Source organism: Erpetoichthys calabaricus, chromosome 17 (genome assembly GCF_900747795.2).
Source record: "Erpetoichthys calabaricus chromosome 17, fErpCal1.3, whole genome shotgun sequence".
NCBI lineage: Eukaryota > Metazoa > Chordata > Cladistia > Polypteriformes > Polypteridae > Erpetoichthys > Erpetoichthys calabaricus.
The window spans coordinates 41,056,607-41,082,957 of record NC_041410.2 but is presented as its reverse complement, the minus strand read 5'-3'; the positions used below and the strand labels follow the sequence as shown (position 1 = coordinate 41,082,957).

Here is a 26,351-nt window from a genome sequence, read left to right as displayed (position 1 = left end):
GATACTTGCTTCTGAAGTGAATTGTTATATATATACATATATATATATATATATATATATATATATATATATATATATATATATATATATATATATATATATATATATATATAATATATATATATATATATATATATGTAACCTGGGTCAGGTTTCAAAAAAAAAGGAATATATATATATAACTGCGAGTTTTGTGTAAATAAAGTTTATTGAAGTTGAGGATGTATACGTAGGTGTCCTCGGATTGGCCAGAAAAAAAAAGACCGGGTTGCAAGAGTGAAAAAAAAAAAAAAAAAGATAGTTAGGAAGAGTTGCGGTACGAAGAGGAGAAAACGGGAGTGGTGAGAGAGAAAGAAAAAGAAAAGAGAGCTTCAGGCAAAACGCCGAAGCGAAAAGAAAGAGAGAGTTTCAGGCAAAATGCCGAAGCGAGAAGAAAGAGAGAGCTTCAGGCAAAACGCCGAGGCCAGAAGAAAGAAAGTTTCAGGCAAAACGCCGAGACCAGAAGAAAGAGAGTTTTAGGCAGCACGCCGAAGCAAGACGGAGAAAGAACGAGAAGGAGTGACTGTTCAGGCAAAACGCCTAAGCAAGACTGACAGAACGAAAGAGAAAGTTGTAGTTGAGGCAGCACGCCGAAGCAAGACGGACAGAAAGAGAAAAGAGAGTCGCAGTTGAGGCAAAATGCCTAAACGAATAGAGGAAAGAGAGTTTCAGGCAAAACGCCTAAACGAATAGAGGAAGGAGAGTTTCAGGCAAAACGCCTAGACGAAAGAAAGAAAGAGAGTCGCATTTGAGGCATCACGCCGAAGTTAGACGGACAGAAAGAGAAAAGAGAGTCGCAGTTGAAGCACAACGCTGAAACAAGACGGAGAAAGAACTAGAAGGAGTCACGGTTGAGGCAGCAAGCTGAAACAAGACAGAAAGAACGAGAAAGTCAGAGTTGAGGCAGCACGCTGAAACAAGACGAATAGAACGAAAGAGAAAAGAGAGGCAGGTTGAGGCAAAACGCCGAAACAAGACAGAGAGAGAAAGAAAGAGGGTGTTAAATGTAGCAAACGGCTACAACACAAAGAAGAGTTGGTTGATAAAGGGAAAGACGGCAGGCAGGACACAAGGCAGAAATGGTGATCAGTGAGTAAAGAGGGTGTTTGAGAGAGAGGGAGAAGGAGGAATATATAAAACCAAGGTCGGTGTGTTTTTTTTGTTTATTTGTTTTAAAGTGGCTTGAGTAAATTCTCAAGTGAAGGGGCCAGTTTTTGTGTTGTTTGTTTGGCCACTACGCACCCGAGCTACGTTTGGGGCCCCCAACGGATTGAGTAATATTCATTGACTGTGGAAATATGTCCGGGTGAGCTCACCAATAGTGTCGGGACCAATATATATATCGGGTTATAAATAAGTTACTGTTTGTGTTTTATGTATAGTGTGTATATTGTAAATTATCAATTTAAAAAAAACTTTCACTTTCAATTTAGTAAAGAGAGTTTTGTTTATATATTTGAGTAACTGATTTGATTATTGATTATAAGGTTGAAGGTGGGTGATTGTGTACCTTCCCACCATAGAGGTGGCGACACCATTATAAAAGAGCTCAGGACCTTGCATACCGATAATGGAAGGGTGTTGCAAGGGGGTTACATATATATATATATATATTGATAAATCTGTGAATGTCTGTGTGTGTTCATTTGATTACTCAATAAAATTCTTTTGTGTTTAAATACCCAGCATTTCTCTTGTTATTTCATTGTGTTCACCGTTAATCATCTGCACGTATTTAATGTACTTTAAAGACAATTTTAGAAATGTTACGTATAATGTAATAACATTACCTTTGACATGTTTTAATTTGCTGGTGGGACTTTATCTGTTTATCAATTTACCTTACATTATTACTGATAATCATTTAGTTAAAACAGATCTTCAGCGTCCATCACAGCAAACATTCTTAAAAAAAATCGGTAAGGTTTATACAACTTTGAAAGAGAATAACAAATGGAAGAATAGGCTTTTACTCAAGATTTACAGTTGGAGCATTATTATAAATATACGAAATGCCAAGTTAGCTTATCAATGACAAAAAAGTAGAAGTAAACTAGGAATTGATAATAATTGAAATATACATTGGAATATTTCACCATGAAGCTAAACAAATTAAGCTTTAATAATCAAAAGCTGTCAGATGATTCTGGCTGACAATACAAACAATGTCTTCTGCAGTGTTTTGTTCGTTTTCTGTTAATCTTGGCAAAAAATGCCTTTCTCAGTTTTTAAGGATCTCAGTGGCGTATTGTAGGCACTTGAACCTAAATAAGTAATTCCGCAGATCAGGTCTTTCTTTTTGTTTCTTTTATACTAATTCTGTTAAAAGACACTGTGCAGTAATGTACGCTCCTAGTTAGCACAGTAAACATTAAACATTTGTCCCCTACTTTGTTTTCTCTAAATAAATGAGCCCTGAGGTAATGCTGCTGAAACACTGAGCTACAAGACACAGTGGCCAATTCTCAAACCTTACATCATCAACTGCAAGAGTTACCTATAAGACCTGGAGCTGGAAAACTTCTGAATGGCTTTACATGAACAAACGCAGTATAAAATCATTTATCATAAGCAATGCTATCAATACAACTTTGAGATCTTCTTATCCTGCTAGATTGAGGGGTTTGTGTTATAGTAGTGATGTCAACCATTTTATAGTTATTTAGTAGTTGCTAATTTATAATATCTAGAGGACTTTTCATTTGTTTCAGTCAATTTTGTAATGCTTGTTTCAAAATGAACCATACCAGATTTTTGACTCAGTTATGTTGACCTCATTTGTAAGTTTCTTTGGATAAAAGAGACTGCTAAATGAATACATATAAATGTCAAGGAAAGATGAAGATAGAGAAATAAACCTAGATCTAAATCTAACAAAGAAACCAAAAAACCTTTGGGATAAACTGTCCATGGATGTGTACACTTTATCTGTGTAGTTTTAAATGACATTGACCACTGGATAACCAAGAAATTAAGTCTCAAAAGCAGCTAAAACTTGCTGATGAACAGTCTTGAGTGCTGGTCTCAGTGATTTTATCAAAAACTTAACTCCATCATTGTATAATTTTTAGATTTATATTTTGCAGTTGCTACAGAGTTTTTTTTTTTGGTTGTTGTACACAATTTGTCCAAAAGTTTATCAATTCAATTGTTGACTCATATATATTAGGATATACTATAGATGAGCTAATTACGGATGTTTCAAGCAATGGTTGAATGCAGTGGCCTATATCCAATCCATGGAATGGGTTTACGTATGACTGACAGACTAGCAATGTCACCTTTCTTTCATTCACACATTTTTCTGCATTTGTTCTTGTAGTCCTTTCACTATTAGTAAAGAGCTTAGCCATAAACAGGACTATACTAGACAAGCTATTAGAGAATTAGGTATAAAAATGGTGAGCAGCTTTCTTAATTGCATTGCTCTCGTCATACCTGGGAAATGATTCCAAATCATTCCATTTTTACTTTTGCTATCTATGAATTTAGCAAATACCAACATAAACTTAAACAATAATTGCATTCTACAATAATGGATGAGGCAAAAGTTTATTCAGAGCCGCAAGTGTGTCAGATTTAGGCTAAAACAGCTTATTTAATCATTATCGATAAATTCATTTTATCATGTGCAGTAAAGACATTTTACAAAGTATGAATAAATCTGCAGTTTCAGATAGTGACAAGTGTGCATCTTTAAGTTCAATATGCATTGTAATAACCAAATTAAGTGTAATTATAATAAGGTGATACCTGATAAGACTGGTGGAGAAAAACGCAAACTTTGGATTCAATGTCAACACACCACAACCACCTGATGAATTATCCATGTGGCTCATTTTCCCACAAATTCTAATTACAGGACGGTTATAAAGCAATATATTTCTTGAGTTCATTTACTGGGCAACTTTAAGACCTAAAATGATATTGCAGAGGTATTCTGGTGAGATATTACATGGCTGAATGTACCAGTGATCCTAAAGAGACCTGACACTAGACAACAGGCTCAATTTAAAATTAGAAATTGCTGACATTTTCAGTGTTAACAGTGTTGAAATATGCTTAATACACTAAAATGATCAAAAAGTCCTATTAACTGCAGGGGAACTGCACTCTGCTTGGTCTCAAAGTCACAGAATATTTCAGCTGAAATGTAAACTTAATTCATGGAATGTTATACTTTGCAAATGTAGCATTGCAATATGGCATTTATGGCATTTTGCAATGCTGCAGTGCCATCGTATATATATATATATATTTTAATGTTGAGAACAAGAAAAGGAATCTCTGCAATATCCAGAAAGATATTTGCTGGAGCTGCATTAGTGTGTTCATGTGAAAAAATGAAACTGTTTGGTTGTTTAAAACTCCACAATTTCCAGACTTCATAATATATAAACTCTTTGCTGGAACTGCTCTAGATTTGTAGTTTGATAACCTGGAAAAACCTGGAAACAACTGTTAACTGAGACTTTTTAGTGTCTGTGATGTGCCCTTTCAAAACATGGCCTTAATTATTTACAGAAAAGGAATTTCTGCCTGTTCAATGACATATAATAGTTCATCACCTGCAATCCCACATTTAAGTGTGACAATCTGTGTAACCGCAAACAAATATGGCTTTATACTGGAGAAACTGGGTCCTCCAGACAATGATTACTCTGTGTTGTTCATTTTAAAAACAATTAAGCTTTATTAGGTGTTGTGGTTTAAATGCAATTACATTTATTTTACTTATTGTGCAGTCAGCTTTTTATAAGACATAATTGAGTCAAACTTTATATAATGCTACAACAACACACACCAAAATGGAAATGAATATATTCAGTAATTAAGCACTAAAAAGTTTATAATGAACATTAAATTATGCAAGAAAAGGTTTATTCCAAAGACCTAGTTTTACTTTGTACTTACAAATTTATTGTACAAAAAAAAGCATAAGCTGACAATCACCGAGTTTTTGAAACTGGACTGAAAAGACACCTATAGTTTTTCCCATATTTTTATACACTTATATAAAGCAATGAAAATGTCTGCAGTGCTATCCTAGGAGAAAGGTTTAATGTCCATACCATGCAACTGCACAAACACCTGTTGTCTATTTACAGGTCCACAAAAAATGAAAATCAAGATCCTTTTACTCTAAGATCACTGTGTACACCTGTGAACAAGAAATGGCCTATCACTAAAATGAACTGATTTCACTGTTTCATTATATTTTTGGAACTGCAATCCCAAATGAAAGAGGTAACTGAAGCATTGGGGCTTCCAAAAATAAACACAATTTCCTGCTGATTCTCACACATACATGTTCTTGTCACAATACTAGCCTACTCTGTCCCTTTTTACTTCTCAATAATTGAAACACACTCACACAAATATGTAGGAGTTCTAATAAACTACATAATAACTTTAAATATTTACCTGAATTTTTCTTTTAACATATTGAACATCTCAAAATGTATCAGACTTAAGAGGTGAGTAATCGTTGAGTGTAAGTTTCTAACTGTGTGTTTTTACTTGGGGAGTTTTCATTTGTGTATACATTGTTAAAACTCCTAGCATGAAGTATTAAAGGAAATTTCAATTTTATTTACCTAAATGTACATTAAAGAAGACAGTCTCAGGATTACAATTTTTTAACTTTTTTTTTTTTATTATAATTTTTATTATTTTTCCCTAAAAGAAATGCTGGCTATTAATCAAACCAACGATAAATAAATCCAGCATCTTACATCAGTTAACCTTTATGGGCCCATACCCATCTAGTAACTTTGGCCATTTTATACAAGAAGTAAACATGATCGTGGGAAAACCATGTTAGAACTTTTCACAAATTCAGCATCTCCCCTTGAATCAAACCAATTAGTCAGGCATTGTGGGATACACCATCCTTTCATTACGTTGTAACATGTATTGCTTGTAAGTAGTTTGGCCATGAATGAACATCCATCTCCAACTAGAGAGGTCCTTACTAAGCCGTTTTGGGGTTGGCTCTCTGAGCAGCCAGTTATGGGAAACATGAAGGACTGCTCAAGGAAAAAGACAGGTTGAGGCACTCGAATCCACTATGCTGCCTATTACAAACTGAACACAATGCATTAAGCTACATTAAATGGGGCAATTGTAAGGTTTACAGCAGAGGTAGAATAAATTAAAAGGCCTACAAGAACTATAGACATTCTGAAGTGTTTTTCAACCTAGTTTTTACACTAATGTGGAATTATATGCAGTATCCTATTCCAAAGGACTTGTTGATTTTTTTGAAAGGTGAAGTCTTTCTAATTCCAATTAAAAAAATACCTCCCTGCCCCCCTCTAAATAAATAATGTATTTTATTCCTCAGAATGAATGCTGACCCTATTTTGCATGCTTAGCAGTATCAGGAGCTGCCATTTAAATCTTGTTAATCAATTGAATACTGTTCACACTATTTAAGTAATAACAAACAATATTCATGTGCAATAAAATCAGCTTGCGACGATGCAGTTTTTTCCTTTTATAACGGATTTTGTCCTAGGAGATTTTATTTTCTCCTTACAGATGGGCGAGGAAATGCGTCACAACCGAGCTCAGATCCTGGAAAATCCACATGTTTAATTCTCGTTTTGCGTCTGGGACCCTACAGATCATGGGATTACGGCTGTAAATTTGGATTAGTAACGCTATTGCAAATTGTACGCGGTGTATGTTTTTTTTTTTTTTTTTAAACACGTCGCATGATTTCCCAGCCCACATGAACTATATATCTTTAAAATGTGTTAGAAAAAGGCAACGTTACCCTATTCTTGTCATTAACGAGTCAAACAAAAAGTAACCCAAAGCATTTTTGAATGCATCCTTTATCAGTCCGACCTACATGTTCACCCACCTAAAAACTGTTTTGATGAAGCCATGAAGATATTTTCTATGGAAGAGAAATCAAAATATTCGTTGGCAGCAATTTCAGTTTCACATTTGTTTCCATGATGCTATATCAAACACTGCATGAGTTATACTTTTGCACATACATGGTTACACATAGCACTGATACTGGCTAGAGAAAAATGTTTAAATATTCCGAAAACTAATCAAACAAATCTCCTCCTCGCATATTGTATTCATCGTTCATCGTCAATTTTAAAGAAAACCTCGAAAGTCAATTTGAAGCTTTCAAATCTGTTGTATAATTTCAGACATTAGTGTTGCAAAAAAAAATGCATGCGCTGCGTGAAAACAGGGATTCATGGTGCACAAAGGCCATTTTAAAATGAGAATGGATTGTGCTGAATCGAAGTTTTTAAAAGGGTTTGGAACTATTTCAATACAACGTCTGGGGAGACTGGGGGGTTGAAAAGGAGCGAAAGAGCGAGCACTTGACCCTGGAGGCGATCTGTTTAATATTCAGCACCATGTTTTGGGGGGACGTGAATGGACAGCTCCCAATGTGGTCTGTCTGGAGAGATTATGGGATCCTAACAATACAGTTGCAAATCCCACCCAACTACATTGACAAAAACCCTTCCTGTGAAACGAACGAGGCAATCTGAACTATTACAAGCAGACCATGCAAATTGCAATGTTTCTAACGTCTGGCAGAATCACCCGCCTCCAATTATGTATTGTATGATGTTTTTTTATCCTACCAAAATTACATACGAACAGATTTCCGCAATTATTATATGTTTCCAGGTAAAATTATGTGAATAAAAATCCTACTTTATGCATCCGTGTTTAACCAACGGTGTTTGAAAAACATGACAAATACACGTACTCTCATCACGAAATGAGTGCAGAAAGTGTATATACAATGAGCTCTTACTGTGCATATTATTGCAGGATATACTTCATTTAGTATAAAACTGAACTTGAGTGTAGTTTTTCTAAGAGTATGATTTGCCTACAAAAAAGTATATTTTCTTATAAAGTTGTTTTCATTTTAATGACAGTGCTTTAAACCTGTGTTGCCAAGTAGTTGAATAAGAATTCTTCAAGATACAGTGAGCGTCGGTGGCGAATTGCCCCTTAAACATTTCCATAGATGAAAACGTATTGCATTCGAGGGACAGTAAAAACGTTGCCCTTATTCCTAAAGAAGATATCTACAATGCAGAATAATTCTCAGTGTTTAAGGGTTTGCTCTTCTAGAATTCAACTCCGCCCCTTCATCCCATTGAAAATCACCCCCTCATTTCTGCTCCACTTCACTTTGTACAAAGATACCCGACTCCACACAAAAGCAGCTGCCAGAACCGATGAAAAGTGATCAAATTATCAAGAACTTGACCCCTAAGGGGGCAGTGCTATAGACGATCCTCCAGTTTTCCATATAAGACAAAAATCCAGGAATGCTAATGCATCTGGCAACTTAGCTTTCACATATTTTAATGCAACTTTTAAACAGGTTAATTTAAGGAGGCGGCTACATTTTCAGGCTGTCACATCCCGCAAGCTGATACAGGCTGGCGGTTACAGTCTACATTTACTGTAGCAAGAACGCAATATTTAGTAGTTAATGGCAAGGAGAATCGTAACGCAAAATTTGTAAACAGGCAAGGAAACAAAAACAAAATGATCGAAGTTAACATCTCAGTTTGCCAAGTTGGCGCGTGTAATCAACAGCAGTGAAAAACCATTAATAATATTGTTTTATAAAATGCAACATCTCTTGCATGATGATAAGAAAATATAATCTTACCTTTATAATAAAGGACGGTACATTTACATTCTTACAGCTGCGAAATTTGCTGATGTTAGGTGTGTCCTCCTTCGGTGTATTTATTACATTTTTTTTCCTCATTGTTGTTTCTCCCAGTTGTAGCTAAGAACGCAGGTCTGGAAGTCATTTCTACTTTCGGTTATCTAGCTTTATGACGGCTGAATAACACTCATACAGCTAGATAACCAAAGATAGCAACCGACTCCCTCTCCACGAATTGTAAAGTTCAAATGCCAGCCTTTCAACCCTAAATGGAAAAAAGTTGGAAAACCATAAACTTGTGCCCTACACATTCCGTAGTACTGCTGCAAGTAAACGTACTGTTCTGTATACTGTACCATGCACATCCTCTGGTATGCGCTTCCTTGGTTGGTATTTTTATAGTTTATCGAATATAACAGAAATTTACAATCTACGTTTAATCTCGAAAAGACAGCATTCACTAGCCGAAAGTTACTGAGATATAGGGGACCATAGCCTGTCTAGAACTGTGCACTAAAGTACATCGATGGCTGAGAAAAAGAGGCCCAATTGACATGCTAATATTCCTCAGCTGGGTGACATCATGAATGATGCAACCAATAAGGCGCTTGAATTCAAATCATGTCCATTTTCCCGCCTTTTTCATAACCTTTCCTCGTTAACCTTCTTATTTATATATATCCAGAACATTACTATTTTCATTTGAAGTGTTATCTGTACTAATACATATCATAGGAAAAGTTCTTGTGCAGAACTGAAGAATAAATACATTTTAAGATGAGCAAATATTGTTAGCTCTAGGTAATATAAGGCACAGATTATACTGAAATGAAATTTATTTCATTTACATACATGTGTTTCACTTCAGCAAATTCTGCAAGTAACTAATCATATGAGAGAATATACAATGTGTGTGCCGTGCATTGCTATGCCAACCTTCAACACTTCCCAAACCAGAAATAAAATCAAATGCGTAATACCATCATACTCAGAAATAAATTTAAAAGCATAAGAAACAAAGCTCTTTAGCAAATATTGATATAGACTTGTTTTCGCTATAAGCATGTATCAGTTTTCTCCATAAAATAAACATTTTTTTTAATACTAAAATCCATTTTTCACACTCATTAAATATCTTGAAAACAATTACAGATATAAGAATAAGTGCCACTTATTACAGATATATGTAAGAAGTTAGTGGCAAATATGTACATTTATAACCCTTTCCATCTGAGACCAGGTCGGCAGCTGCTCAGGTGTAATAAGTCACGTGGATCTGCGCAACACATGCATCATGTGGCAGCCATTTTGATCAGGTGAGGTGTACGGAGGCTGCTATTTGTCCTGCTGGAGATCAATTTGATGCTGGGTAAATAATTTCAAGAAAGCTGAAAATGTGCAGTTTAATTTGTATTATTTTTCTTATCTCTCCAAAAGCTACAATAATATTTCAGAGTTAACCATCAGAGTTGGAGTTTTAAGAGTCTTTTATTATGTTTTAAATATATTGCAATGTGTCTTTTATTTCAAATATATTCAGCATTACGTCAATTTCTTAAACTGGTTCAATTAAGCATTTTCGTGGCTTCATTTTTCAGTAAAAGGGGAAAATGACCCATTTTTGTATTTTCGCGTATTAATTACAGCAGTGATGTCCATGATTACCTCACATCCTGCGAAGATTTTAAAGTAGATATTAGAGTGTCACAATAATGAGATCAACTGCCATTGAAATAATGAAAGAAACTAGAAATCCTAAATTTAGTATGACAAGCATTTTTTTTTTTCATTCATTCCTCCTTCGACCCAATATGTGAACTTTCTTTTTACTGGGTTATTCCATCTAATGTTTTCTTATAACTATGATGTGTTTAATTAAAATATCACACATCGACAAGTGCATTTTTAAAGTTACTTAGCAAACGTCATGAACGAATTACTAGAAAATGTCCTAAAATTCAGAAACAAGGCGGAAATACCGAAAACCATAAGATAAGAATGTAGTTTTAATACTTGTGCCAAATAAAGTCAACGGTATATGTTAAAGGGATGAAAAATGTTTTCATCTAGCTCAATTACTTAATTAAATCAAGTATTACCAAAAGCAGCTAACAGATGAGTCACACGTCCATAATAAAAAACACTGTGTTATATACCATAAGTAACTTATATAACAGTTAAAAAACTTTCCCGCCGCAGCCTGTGGAGCATTTGTACCATCGTCCGTGACCAGACATGGGGTTTTTTTCTCAGAAAAGGTCCCCCATAATACCCCCCCCCCCCCCCCCCCCCCCCCCCCCCCCCCCCCTCCCCCATTATATTACAAAGATTACTATGTTAGGGTCTCTGCACCGGTTTGGAAACGGCCCCGCGATGGTGCCCTGTCAACGGTTTGTCATTGATTGACATCACATATGCCAGGCAGGACAGGCTTATGCCTCCTCCAATTCATAAAAGTGGACCGTTAAGTGCTCACGCTGTCTATGATGTGTTTAAAAGATGTGTAGATTAAAATAATCAAAAAATTAAAATTAAAATTATGAAAATGTAATGCTTACATAATCTAAGGAGATTTTTGTAAGAGTACGCCTGACATTCATTAGCCATTATCACATAGATAGATAGATAGATAGATAGATAGATAGATAGATAGATAGATAGATAGATAGATAGATAGATAGATAGATAGATAGATACTTTATTAATCCCAGGGGGAAATTCACAATATTCACAAATGTGCGCATTTAATATTTTTTTAGAAACATAATCTTAATGGCACACCAGAATAATTATTTTTCTCACCTTAAAAAACAAACAAGTGGAATTTAAAAAATGTTCCTGTTCCAGCGAATCTGAGTTTACGGAACAAACGCGGTTTTTTATCTGTAGATATAGCTGGCTTTACAGCTTGCCAATGAAATTTGCGTACGTCTCCATGATTAAATGGAGCAGTAATAGGAAAATATATGCTCAGCAATGTAGACTGTTGAGTATTTAAAATATCTCTTTTTGGCTTCTCAATATAATATTGTACATAGGTCCAGCTAACGCTCAGGCACATCAACAGTGTATATATGTAGTTCTTCAGATATTCCAAAACTTCTGCAATCGTCATTCAAAAGACACCTGTGGATTATTTAATGCTTGTGTGTGTGTGTATATATATATATATATATATATATATATATATATATATATATATATATATATATATAATGTATATAGGATATGACATGATTACATTGTTTAAACAATGTACTAAATTGAATTATTTTTTAAGTCTCTATATTTGAACCTAATTTAAATCATACCGTTTGCTTTATTTTCTCTTTCTTCTTTCATTTTAAGCTTTGCTGCAAAGTGCTAGATACCGTCATTAGATGCCAACTGATTTTATTTAACATTGCCTTAAAAAAAAGATTAAGTTTTTTGACTGCTGTTTATTTTTAACAGAAAATTAAGGTTCTTCACCACTTTTTGCTTTATCGTATTTAACATAAAGAATCCATTTAATATTCACTTACTTTCCTTTAAACAATTTGAAAGCTTATTGAAAAAGATCACCAGCATTAACAGTGAAATACGTACATGAAATAAGCAGGCGTGTTAGAGTGGATGCTGTTCCTTTAAAAGCAAATTATCAAGTGGTTCATGCAAATACTTAATTAAATTACCTTCTGGTGAACCCACGTTTCCCTTTCACTTTACGTCCATTACGTCTGACGTCACATTCTTTAATTAGGAGAAGTTATTTTTAGTCACCCTGGAGTAACCTCAAGTTATTGCATGCCTGAACTGCTGCTTCCATTTACTGTTGTGATAGAGAACTACAGTCTTTTCATCTTACGTTTCAAATACTTTAAAGGCTTTATACAATAGGAATAGCGTGCAATATAGTCGCGTTTGCTATTGCACAAAACCAAACCTATGGGCAAGACATAGCGACTTAAGAGGAACACTGCATATATTAACTCAAATCTGTTTGTACCGAACATAAGTCTACCTTGAAGCATACCATAGTGCCCATCACAATTCATTTTAAATATGCTAATAACATATTTCAAGCAGTTTAAAATAATTTTACAAGAAACCAGTCAATTAGAACAGTCCAAAACATCTATTGACGAGGGCGGTTAAAGGCCCAGTAACAGCATTGTATATAGGTCTATTAGTAAACTCAGCAGATACGATACAAAATATAATAAAATTGAGCCTTCATAAAATTCTATATGTATCTCTAATAATATGGAAGACTGAAAAATTAACAATATGGGTTTTGATTAAAATTATTGCAAAAAATGTAAAACTAAATATGTGCCTCTGACTAGAACTACTGTATATGTATTATATGTATAAATTGCATAGCAGATTGGGTTTTGTCATTACATTTTGCATGTATTCTTTATATCCAATCGACACGTCCATTTCATATTAATTTACATTAAATATGCCTTTACATTTATACATTTCTTTGACAAATTTCGTGTTATGTAATACTTTTTAATTTAATTTTCACGATGACAAAACACAAGAAGTATCAGATAAATGAAAAATAACTCACTCACTATGGGTATTTAACAACTTTGTAATCTAGCACTAATAAACCAAATATCGTTGTTGCAAAACGGCACATATATTAAATCTAAAATGCCACAGGACATATCAAATTGGCAAACAGGCCATAGAATCCAACTACTTGAATGGGTATACAGTACAAGTTTATCAATTTTAAACTTTTCAGAGAGCTAATTCACAAAAGGAGAGGTATAATAAAATTCGAGGGTTTAGTTTTGTTCCCTTCACTGGGATTTTCATTCACTACCTCTAATACTAGACAGGCTCAAGTTTTTTTTTTTTTTGTAATATAATAGGTTGTTGGTCCTCAGCATTGCTACTGGGTTATTTAAATTTGCTTTACAAATTACACAGTACTTGCCATATTATTTCTTACCGTTATTTACACAATTTACTATTGAGATATCTCTTATTTTTCATATTTAAATGAACTGGGAAGAATTTACATTGTCATTCTGCTCAGTTGATGGACTTGACCATGGAATTGAAACTCCAGCCGAACGTGTGGGAAAAGACCAAAGGGATACCATTGACTGGCGCTCCGGGTCAGCGCATTCGAGCTGTTGTAAAGCATTCTTATCGCTCCTTATCAGACGGAGAGCCAATTTCTAGCTTACCATTGTCTTAAATATTAGTTTTTAAAATAGTTATTAATAACATGCACTCCCAGCATAATCTATATCGTAATCAACTGCAAAATGACCTACTTTAAACCTCGAACCGGTCTTCCAGAGAATATAGTGCTAAAGCCTTAAGCCTTTGTACAGTTGTCATATAAATAACATCCTTACTTTCGAATAAGAAAGAATTCTTCCATTTTTGTTCCACCCAAACATCTACACGTAACTGTGGCTTTTGCTGAAGCAGAAGGAGCATAAGGCTCCGGCAGGGTAGACGCACTGTCGGCAAAAGAGCGTTTCCTCCAATAGTCGAAAGCGATGAATTTTCAGATGAACAGATGATACAGCACCAAATCAGAAGCAGAAGAGAATCACTGGTAAGGGTAATGAAATGATTATTTTGAAACGTGGTGCCAATCCTCGATATTTGTAAAGTCTCTTTTCACTGATCCATACACTATATCATTATTTTATTTCCAAGATGGGGAACATGCTGGAAAAGCAGACCCTTTCTCCGCACGGTTTCATTTTATAGCATCCTCACTCTCAGTGATGTCTCAAAGCTCTTTTAATGTTTTTCGTTTTTCCTTTCACTGATTTAATCACACTCGTTGCCACTGTTTTCTCTGTATCCCATCACCCTCGTTCCCTCTCTCCTCTCTTTCTTTCTCTCTTTCCCCTCTTTCTCTTTTGCTTGCCTCCAAGCCTCTGGTTTCTCTCCAAGAGCTTCCTCTTCTGGCAGCTCTCGCCTGCAGTGACGTCACTCCAGCAGCAGTCTACTGGGCAGCCAATAGTAGAGCCAGAAAAAGATGGGCCCAGTGGGGGTGCATGTATGTGTGTGCATGTGTGCATTCTGTGTGTCTATGTGTGTGTGTGCGTGTGTGTGTGTGTGTGTATGTGTAAATGGGTGATGGGCTATTTACAATATATATTTTCAAATCAGTGTTTCCGAAATGGATTGAATTATGAATGGCAGCAAATGGAACACGATCCATAGTCCTATATTTTACATATTCTCAAAACTTAATTGATACTCTTTAGTTAGCTGAATTTAAAAATCCAGACTCGATCTGCCATATAACGTTATTATTAGGCATTTGTTCAGCATAATTGAAGCACAAGTAAATTAATGCTATAGGTGTAGGCATTTGAAATATTCACAAATAATTCTACCTTATTCAGGAAATACTTTAAAAAACGCAAGCTGCTTTTATATTAGTAGATTTACAGTTCTCACATATGGAGTAAAGAAAGAATCAATGTATCTAGTAACATGTTTAATAAGTTACCACATGAACGAGGAAGAATGAATTACGAATTGTTTTAATTTAAAACAAAATCAGAAAATTCTTGCTAAATATTTAGATATTTACTCTTGTTATTGAATAGTTGTATTTATATATCACAATGGAAAGGGGCAAGCATCTATAAATAATTAAATTATTAAAGTGCTATAAAGAACTTTACCTGTATTTGGCACACTAGAGTTTTAACATATAATGAGCGTGGTGCTCGAATAGATTATAGCATAGCCTACATCTCTGACGTTTCAAAAATCAGATCCACAAGAAGTCATTGTTCATTGGTAATAAGAATATAAGTTTTACATTTTAGCTTTAATGCAAAACAGAATATCTAAGAAAACCTGGATTTAAAAAAATCTAAAAAAACCTTGTTGCTATTTTTTTAACTTTTTGACTGCCGGCCCCTTGCAAGGCTCTCGTTCACACGATGTTCAGCAGGGGAGCGGCCTCTGTCTGAACTTTTCAGCAGGTTCTTCAATCGATCAAATTCCAGACAGTTAGACTGGCAGTTAAGGCCAAGTTCACGACCATCCCCGAAACCTCTATAGTTGTAAAAAGTATTACAGACAAACAATAAAACCTATTATTATTATTATTATATAGTTACATATTGATACTTTATATTTAAATTATATTTTTGTAGCAATTTTCTTTTGCTCTAATATCTGAATTGTTTAACTTTTGATATATTTTAAATCTGTGCGTTTAAAAACTGATAACTCTTATATTTAAGAAGCTTTATTTATTGTGTTTGCGCTACTGTTGCCTTGCCTTTATAAAAAGGTGACATTTAATTTAACAGAAAGCATAAAGACATCTTATACTCACATTATGAATATGTATATATAATCCTAAATTAGTAAAAACAATGTTTTATTTAAAGAATGTAGAATTTTTAACGTCTGGAATTCAAAAAAAAAAATCTTAAATGGTTCCTTCATCTTTGTTCAAATTATTTACCCCAATAATTAATTAGCAAGGGCTAGAGTTAGGTGAGTGCATAAGCATCTTTTCAATAAAAACGTTTCCTATTGAATTATATCTGCTCCATTGCAACTGAAATAAAGACGCCAAGCCAACTTTCAGCCTGATTCTCACCAGACTCGAGAGAGAGAGAGAGAGAGAGAGAGAGAGAGAGAGAGAGAGAGAGAGAGAGAGAGAGAGAGAGAGAGAGAACTGTCTCTACTTTTCAATACAGTCACCCAGTCAGCGAACGTGTCCTGCAATTTAACTACATCTAGATTCTTGGGTCGGGTCACGACATGAATCCATTGTCCTCCCAGAGCGAGAAAGCCCATTGTATCTCGCCGCTTAAATAAACTTGAGACATCAACCACATCGGCCCCTAATGGAACATGAGTTACTTGAGTAAGCCACCATATTTAAATGTGTCTGGCATACACCGTTCTATCTATCTATCTATCTATCTATCTATCTATCTATCTATCTATCTATCTATCTATCTATCTATCTATCTATCTATCTATCTATCTATCTATCTATCTATTTTGATAGGCCGTCATCGATGTTTAAATCTTATAGATCTAAAAAAAACAAGTAAACATAAGCGGATATTCAATTTTCATAATAATGTTATAATGAAGGATGGATGCTTTGCAAAACTACACCACCGTATAAGTTGTTTAAATAAAATATATTGATCGCAAATTCTCAGCCAAATATCTCATTTATATTTAAAGACGTTACGTACCTTCTACTTGCATCTCTCCTAGTTGTTCCTCCAGGAAGGACGTTTGGTAAAATAAAACATATTTGCCGGAAACAACAATCTTTCAGTTATATACCCTGTTATCTTTTTTCCACTTTTCTTCAGATCCATTATACACCTCTAGTACTTACTGGCGCAATACTGGCGTTAAACGACTGATGTCTGTTGAGTACGAAGATAATGAGAGATGAAAATTACACGGCGATATCATTTCTAGGATTAAAGCCTATAAGATGTAGCACTTCGGCAAAAAACTGTCCACGTAGGCCTATACGTCACCTATAAATAGCACTTGCAGTCATTTCATCTTAACCTCCCCCCAGAAAACTAAGTCGTGCAAGTCGCATTACTTGCATTCGGTCTTTTTATTACGTTAAAATGTGCGTGTGTTTGTGTGTGTGTGCATGTGAGTGTGAGTGTTTAATTGCGTTTTGTTTTTACAAACACTAAAATGCAATTACTAGTAAATATTTGTTGAACTATTATTCTTACCTTTAACATTTGTAAAGGATATAATTTTACTTCGTATAGGACGATTGCGATTGTCTGAGAATCTGTGTTTCAAAAACGTATGTACTATTCGGGAAATTATTTTTATACTCATATCCATTTCTATAGTAGTATGTTTAGTCGATTTGTAAATTTTGTTTCCAGTGTCGTTGATGTAACCAAATTTTACCTCATTGAATTCTAAGTTTTGAGCACTGGATAATGCCGCGATGATCCAAATGACATTTTTCTATTCTTTACTTTTCTATATATATGTGTGTGTGTGCGTGTGTGTGTATTTGATTTATACAATTCTAAACCAAAGTAAATAAGAGCTTTTATTTATTTTAAGTGTTTAAAAAAGTTCTCGTTTTTACGTTTACACGTATTGTAAACGTTTTTTAAAAAAGCAAGGCTTTTGAGTATGATGAACTGTGTATTTGGGTGTGTAAGTAAATAAATGAGTGTACTCCTGTCTTCTAACTCAGATAAATCGCATTTAAAATCACAGTAAAATATACTCTTCATAAGTTTATCTGCAATATTTCGTCATTAGTTCCTGCACCGTCTTGGTAAATGTTCTTAAATTTTCCCAATTTTTTCTAAAATTTGTTTTAAAACATAGGTTGGCACATGAAAATGAAGAAATAAACTATCATTATACGATTACATTATGTGTTTTTGTATGTATTTTTTTATTAAATGGCTTGCCTACACCATATTTTCTATGTGAAATTAAATTTCTAATGATTTATTATGTGAATAATAAAATATTGATGTACACTTTGGAAATCATAAAAATCATTAGGATTTATTTTAATAATTACTACGTAAAAGCACACTTTTAAGATGTGAATTTGAGGATTTGGCCTAAAGTTCAGTTAACAGTAATTCATTTTAAGCGAATAAATGCGGTTTGCTTAAAAGCACTGGAACACCTACATTTTGAATTCCAGCAGACAACATCAAAGGACAGGGACAGAACGGCTCGTAAGGTGATGAAGGATAATCAAGTCCTAGGCCCCCTGACCTTTGTGGGTTTATCATTTTGTGATGAAATGGCGGGTGTACAAAAGAACCCGCCTTTTCTAAATAGTTTATCGTTTTTCGTTGTTCAGTGAATTCATTTTAAACGTCGTTAATGAAGGAATATGGAGTTGCCTCCGTTATAGCTAAATGACGTATTAATTGAAAATCTTGTTTAACCTTTTAGGGACACTTGGGGGGGGGGGGGGGGGGGGGGGGTTTGGGTAGTGTTGAATTACTTACCCTTCGTATCTATTAAAATATGTATATAGATAGAAACAGATAAAGATAATTCCAATATTTTTAACAAAACTGTTTCCATGCTAATAAAAAGTATTCCGATATTTAAAGCAAAACTATTATAATTTTCTTTAAATCTGAAAGTTGTTTAAACTATCGTAATCTTTTATGTAGTATAACAATTTCGATGAAAATAATCTATCTATCTATCTATCTATCTATCTATCTATCTATCTATCTATCTATCTATCTATCTATCTATCTATCTATCTATCTTGAATAATTTTGCTGATGATTATTTAATTTATGTTTAGGAATCTGGAAGCAAATGTCTTCAAGCTTAGTAAATGGCGACCTCTAGCGTCTGATAATTGGAGTTGCGTATTCATACAGACCTCCATTACCCTCAACAACCAAACCCCAAAAATGGCAATTTTGGTTTAGGGATATACGATTTTAAAAACTAAATTGGATGTATGCTTCAGCCTCCAGCGACCCTGTTCAGTATTAAGCAAGCTTGAAAATGGTATAGTATATGAATGTTACAATATGTATTTCATTGATTTTTTTTTTCCTTGTTAAGTATTTTTCACGTTCTATTTTCAGTTAATTATATGCATTTAAAACAGCATGAACTGCATACATATTCATTTGAGCATATTCAGCAAGTATAATTATCGAATGATCCAAAAAAATTTAAATATATTTAAAAACAGTGCTTTTGATTTTAAAATTAGTTCACATATTTATACACAAGTCTATATATTTGCTTGAATAATATTTTGCAAACAAAGCAAAAGGTATGTGTACAAATGCGTTCAATAAATCATAGTAAACAACTTTTACATTTTTATAAGTTTTATTGTAAGCAACTTGCTGCAAAGTTACAGACCGTTTCGTACATATTGACCCTAGTAAATGTAATTCTGAGTAGTAGTCCTAGTAGTAGTAGTAGTAGTAGTAGTAGTATTGTAGGTTTGGTTAGAGGACTTTCATAAAGCCAAGTGTTTCTGACTAAAATGCTAAATAATTTCAATTTAATCAGTTATTCTAAATGTATTCTGATTACAGCTTTTGTAGTACATTGTGAACTTAAATATTGCATTTTTAAAATACTGAATATTGCAACAATATTTCTTTTCAAATGAAACATAGATATTTTGGCTCTTTAAGGATCGTTTTGTGTGAAATTTGTTTAAACTGTTTCCATGCCTCTCCGGGGAAAATTAAAGACCAAAATTCGTAAATACGACATGAGACAGTTACCGGAGCCTGCTGCAGACTAAATCGGCATTGATCATAGGGCTAATTTTTCAAAAACATTTGAATAACACTTGCTGGACATTCACAATAGCATTGATACGAAAGACCAATATGCATGACGCCTATATTAAGAAACCAGTAAATGCAAATCTCTATAAACGACGCTATGTAATATTCAAATTCAGAGCACTTGAACGTAAATATTCTTGGAATTGCAAGACATCTATTACGTTAGTTTTCTTTAAAATGTTTAGAAGAGCATTTTTTCTGAATATTTTTTTCGTGTTAAAGTAATAGGTTTTAATCCTGAAACAATTCATGCATACAATCAATTGGTCTATTATGTGCTTTACACAAATGTATGAATTCACTCGACACAGATTCTGCTAAATCACAATTCTTACTTGTGCCGATGCTTCAGAATTGCTTTGTTAAAAAAGGCATCTTTTACACCCACGCACTCTTCAGAGACAGCTTTATCATACTACTGTCTGCACTTTCCTTATATGAGTAGAATTCCAATCCATAATGTCTGAAATACGTTTTAATTCAGCTTATAATTATTTCAAATATACTTTACATTTATAAAAAGAAGCACAAAAATCCTTGGGTGACCAAACTGTGTAATAGGTTTTCTTCACGTAGTTTTACTCTGCACATTCCGCAGCAGTTACATTTAATTAAAAAAGGAAACTCTCAACATTCCTCGTTTTTTGTTTCTTTTATAACAATAATCAGTCAGAATCAGTGGGTTTTAAGTTCGTTAGGGTAGGTGAAAGCACACGTTGCGGTGTTAAATAAATGGTATTTGTTCACATTGTGTTAAAATTGTATGACCTCATCCACAATGAGGTTACGTGGGATATATATGGATGGTATTATACGTATCGTGGAGGTGTATCCATTTATTCAGTTTCTAAAAAGGATTTATATTCTTGCACATACTTTCGGGAACACAATCAGCCAAACAGAACTGTCATATATTGACTCTGGTGACGTTTTTATACTAATGTTTGAAATCAAGAAATTGCAATTTGTCTATTACGTGGTCAGTTGGAGTATATTGAATTGACAGTTGTGCCACCTTGTTGTCTTTTTCAAAGTAATTTTAATTTTTAAGCTAAAAGACCAAAGTTTAACTGCCAGAACTCTGAGCGGAGCTTTTAATACTAATGAAAATTTTCAAAATGTATTTTACGAGTATTAAAGACCTACACTCACAACATTTATCTTCGTATTCTTAATAAGAATAAGAATAATAATAATAATATACTAATTCGATTAATTTAATGGTTAGAATTAATAACATACATATACTTTTACTCATATTGTACACATTTTCAGTTTATAATTGTAAATAAATCATTTTGATACCTGTTCAGCTTATTCAGAGTCACTTCACTATTGCTTGTTTCTTCAGTTCTTTATAACAGAAAAGTTCATACTCCCTGTGGAGTTTTCAATTTTTCCCTTTGCGTACGTGAAACTATATCCGGAAACTCCTGTTTTAATCCCGGTTACGTGTTAGTAACATTCTTAACATTAATTTGGTTTACATTAATCGTGAAATAAACTGCCATCCGCTGTTGCATGATACCTTTAGCCGGTTGCGCTTTGGCTCAGGATACCCGAACATGGGCGGGAATTCGACAATGGATGGGTAATCGACTAGTGGAGCAAGCATATTATAACGAGTTTGCATTCTGATGTTCCATTATCATGTAAATAAAAAACAATATTTCTGGATGTTTAAACCAAAAGTCCACTAATTATCAGGGCTAGTACGAGCGCCTGTGATGCTCACCGCGACTGTCCGCACAGTTTTTGATGTGCCTTACCTATACTGGGGCAGGGTGGCGTAGTGGTTAGCTACCTCATGGATTTAGCAATCCGTCTGTTTGATATCAGCTCGTAGTCTCCTGTTTGGTAGAGTTTCCTCTGGGAACTTCAGTTTTACTCCCACATACCTCAAACACATGTGATGGTACAGAACTGGCCACGTGAATCTATATGAGTGGTGACTGTGAGGGACTGGCTCCCGGTCTTGGGGTGTTTCCTTTCTCGGCTCCAAGTGCTGTAGAGATAGGTTCAGTATCTCCAAACTGGATTAAGTGTTATGTTATTAACAATGATATAATGACAAATTGTGTGGTGCCAATTTTCGGAATATCTGCCTACTTGTTAAAAAAAATAGAACGGTTTTGGAAATCTAAATACAATTCGCGAAAAAAGAAATGGACAACTTGATCAGCCTACCCATGTTCATCGCGCAGAAAAACATAGTACTTCGTTTCAATGTTTGATAAAGCATATTTCTGGACACATGAATATCTTTCATATCCAAGCGAAAGACTTCATACGTTACTCTTTCAAAAATAAAGTGGCGGAAATGGTTCTTCACATCGATGCCACAGAAGAACCCTTTTAATCTCCAAAACAACCATTGAAGGTTTCAAAAACACTCCTTACTTATTTAGATCTGTAACCTGTTCCATAAATAACCATAAAAAGATAACAGATCTGTTAAATGCAAATGGCTTCCTGGTTTTAAAAGGACTCTTCTGCATAGCACAGGTTAAGTATTCTGCTAGGTACCCTACTATATATTAAATATTTCTGTTTTGTCCACATATCACGAACCTGTTCAAAGCCTAATTTCATATACACATGGAACACTTCCCAGAACAGAAAGGATTGCTTGTCCAGCGATGCTTCTTCAAGAACTACACGACCCATACGGCTATTGAAGAGCCATTATTTTAAAATTGTATAGCATCACATAACTAGGTGATCCTAATATGCTCAACTAGTAAATTGCGACTTCAGTTCGCAGAGAGAATCCTGTCTTACATAACGTTTTAACAGACGTCTATTCCAACATTAAATGATCTTTAAAACTATTTTGGGGACTTTCGCAGTTATAAAAGGTCCACGTTATTAATAAAAGAGTCCACCTATCAGTTCATCGGATGACAGAAACGTTTTTAAAAATCGTATCTGCAATCAAATGTTCGGACTAAATTATGTGAAACATTGCGAATTGGTTTTCATTGAATTCTTTCTAAAAACACATTAAATCTCGTGCTATTATTTTTCTACGGTTCCGCTGTTGTCAAGTTTTAACATGGCACCAGGAACCAATCAATCACAAAAGGCATTTTATAATAAGAGTTCAGAAAAGTCGTTTTTATAAAGAAAATAAAAGTTTAATACACAGCAAAACACATTAAGAAGCTACATTAGATTTACTTTCATGTTCAATTGCAGAGATACCTTGGGACACTGGGAAGTGTGTTTGAATACTTTGACACCAATTTAATATATAAAACAATAAATTCTACGCATTAGTTTAGAAGCGCACCATCATAATGCGTATATTATATAAAAGTTAATTGAAATAAATATAAGTAATTTTAGAAGTGTGCCCGTTTTACATGAGATGCCCAATGATAACAAGTATCTGTTGCGATTTTCAGTTTTGTCTTTACAATTTCACAACAGAATTTCTAGGTTGGTTGGCTAGAAGCCAGTGCTTCTTGCTCCAGCCAGCTTTCCGAAGCATAGTATGAAGAATAAACTGTAATCAATCGAAAAATTCAAAAAGAAGGACAAATGAAAAAAACTCTCTCATACACACGCACACACACAAAATTAAAAATAATGGTTCAGATGTTTTTAGGTTGTTTGGTTTCTTGTGGCACTTTTGCTTGAAAAGGAACCACTTCCTTTTTGTGAAGTGTTCTCTGTATATGAAATTGGGCTTAGATCAGGTTTTAATATGTGGAAAAAACAGAAATCTTTAATATATAGTAGGCTATGGAGTAGGATGATCTAGAAAACTAAACGGAGCCTGTGTTGTTCAGAAAGTGTGCTTTTAAAATCAGGAACGTACTGGTATTTCACAAACCTGCATAATCAATTCTTTGTTCTTATTTAGGGAAACTGTTACGGAATTGAATAAATCGTTTTTTTTTTAAACTTCATAAGTATGGCTCCTTTTGAAACCGAATGGTTCTACCATAGCATTGCTCTTACGAACCACTTTGTTTCCTTTACGTTTAAGAGTGCAGCTCGAGAGTCTTGGAATTATTACTGGAATAATCATTATTAAGATTATTATTATTATTATTTGGCTCCTACGTAGTCTGTGTAGGAGTTGCCCCTTATCCCAGTGTTTGCCTGGCTTTTTCTAAGAGTAACCCAGTATTCCTCACACATCCCAAAGATGTGCGTGTTAGGTTAATTGGCGACGCTGTAAATTAACCTCATACTAGCGAGTGGGTATTTGCTCGTGAGTGTACCGTGCGTGACCCTGAAAGGGATAAGCAGACATATTAAAAGGTTGGACAGCTTAATTTAAAGCAGATCGTTTCTAGTTAGTGTTTAGGCGACTTTCTCTAAAGTTTTAGATTGGCGAGAGAAGCCTGAAGAAATTTCATTGGTTTGCTTTTAATTCGACAGGTGATTCTGACAGCAGCGCGATTGAGTCGATATGGTCCTCGTTATGCGTACAGCAGGAAAACGCCCGAAACTCGAGGTTCACTTCATTGGTAGGACGTTCAATCACGCATTCATGACGTACTCAATCCAATAAAAACGCAGAAAAATCAAGCCCAAAGGTGTTTAACGCCGCGAGCAAAGTGGAAACAGCAACATTGAAGTAAACAAAGTGAATTTAAGCTAATTTAAAAACAAACAATATTTACAACTTGTTTCTCTTTGAGCTATTTGTCGCTTTCTCTTCCTATATAGCTTGCTAAAAACGTGCAATAAAACAAATTAATGGGGGGTGTCAAGTTAACTACATGTTAGGTTTAGTAAGGAGAAATATCCCTGTCCCTCTTATGTAACAGTTCGGAAAGTTTCAATTCCTGACTTCCTACACTGCAAAGATTATAATTATTTTTTTCCCTTGAAAAGAAGCAAACAAAAATAATCTGAAAAACACTATGAAATATATCTAAATCAACTATATGCCAATCTACAGATATCGTATTAGTTACGTAAATATTAATTAATTATTGATAATAAAAAAAAAAACTTGACAATGACAACAACCGTGTGAGTGACAGTGGGTGCTCACGTTAACCAGCAATGGGGTCGTGATTATTTGTTCCTTCCTTGTGCTCAATGCTACAGAAAAGTTATTTCCTTTCCTCATGACACACTCTTCTTCTGGTTAGTCTTCCCTAACTTCTTGGAGCCGTTTCTCTGTTCTGTAATTCAGAATGTGTTCAGGCGCGTTAACGTGTTCTTCAGTATTTATTCCATGCATATCACTTTGATTTCTTGTGTATTGAACTAAAATGTGTAAAATTTAATTTGGAAACTCGATGCATTCGTTTTGGTCGCAGATCTTTATGCAAACACGAGCTTTCCAATTACAATTATTTCAATTCAAAAGTTCGTTTGAATATGTTACTTCTGTATACGCTTGTTCGTACATGAATCTTTTTTTCATCGATACAAGTGAGCGTTATATAATCGGTTGACGCTTTTCTGAAAGGTTTCTGAGCACACGTATAAAAACGGTGAATAACTTGTGAGAATGAACGCATCTTGAGGGTTAACGGAATTGGGTAATATAAAATGTAGATCCCAATTTTAGTTTAAATTATACGTGGAGAAAATGCTCTAGTTCTCTTGTGCTCGTAAGTACGATTTCGTGATTTAGAGCATCTTTCAAACAAAATGTAATTCATTTGCTTGAACTTTAAAGGTATATACACTTCTTAACGCGACGCGAAAGAGAATGAGCTCCTCACATTACTCAAATACTACACTGAGGAACAGAAAGGTGTGACGGCGATGTGTCTACTTTTATATCTTGAAGTAAGTAGAAATTAACTTTATGGTTTGTGGTTTTATTCTATAGAGAGCCTTGTAACTCGGTAAAGTGTATATAAAACAGTTCCACCTTACAAGTCTTGCTCCGTACTCGTTACTGCACGTTTAATCGTTTTCATACAAACACGATTTATGGGTTCGTGATGGTGTACTGTTAGTGACACCGCTTGCAATGTAAGGCGCTATATAAGTTAAAGATGGATGTATATAAATTAAATAAAAAGTTGCAAAGGAGACTTTTTATTAATAAAAAAAAACATACCGGATCATTTTCATTAAATGTTTATTAATGATCTGTAAGGAGCCGTTCTCTTATAACTGTTGACTTCTGCAGAGTTTGTGAAGAGTACGCAACAGAGATTTTGGCAAATGAATGAGGCATGTATTCTTCTTCTTCTTCTTCTTCTTCTTCTTCTTCTTATTATTATTATTATTATTATTATTATTATTATTATTATTATTTTTATCAGTGAAGGTAGCTTTGCACACTTTTTAATGCATGCAGTTACCCATAACCGCTTTGTGTTAATAATTAAAAC

General features: G+C 34.3%; 1 long non-coding RNA gene across 2 annotated transcripts in view; it reads right to left on the bottom strand.

Annotated features, from left to right (window-relative positions):
- The window catches only part of LOC114667622 (uncharacterized), a 50,527-nt gene extending 33,363 nt beyond the window's left edge, over nucleotides 1–17,164 (bottom strand). The window contains exon 1 of one of the 2 annotated variants that reach the window (XR_007933734.1): nucleotides 16,930–17,164. This is a non-coding gene — a long non-coding RNA (uncharacterized LOC114667622). Of the gene's footprint in view, nucleotides 1–14,085; nucleotides 14,622–16,929 lie in introns of those variants that run through there. The other variant, XR_007933733.1, reaches the window with a different exon arrangement.
- Between the last annotated feature and the right edge of the window lie 9,187 nt (nucleotides 17,165–26,351).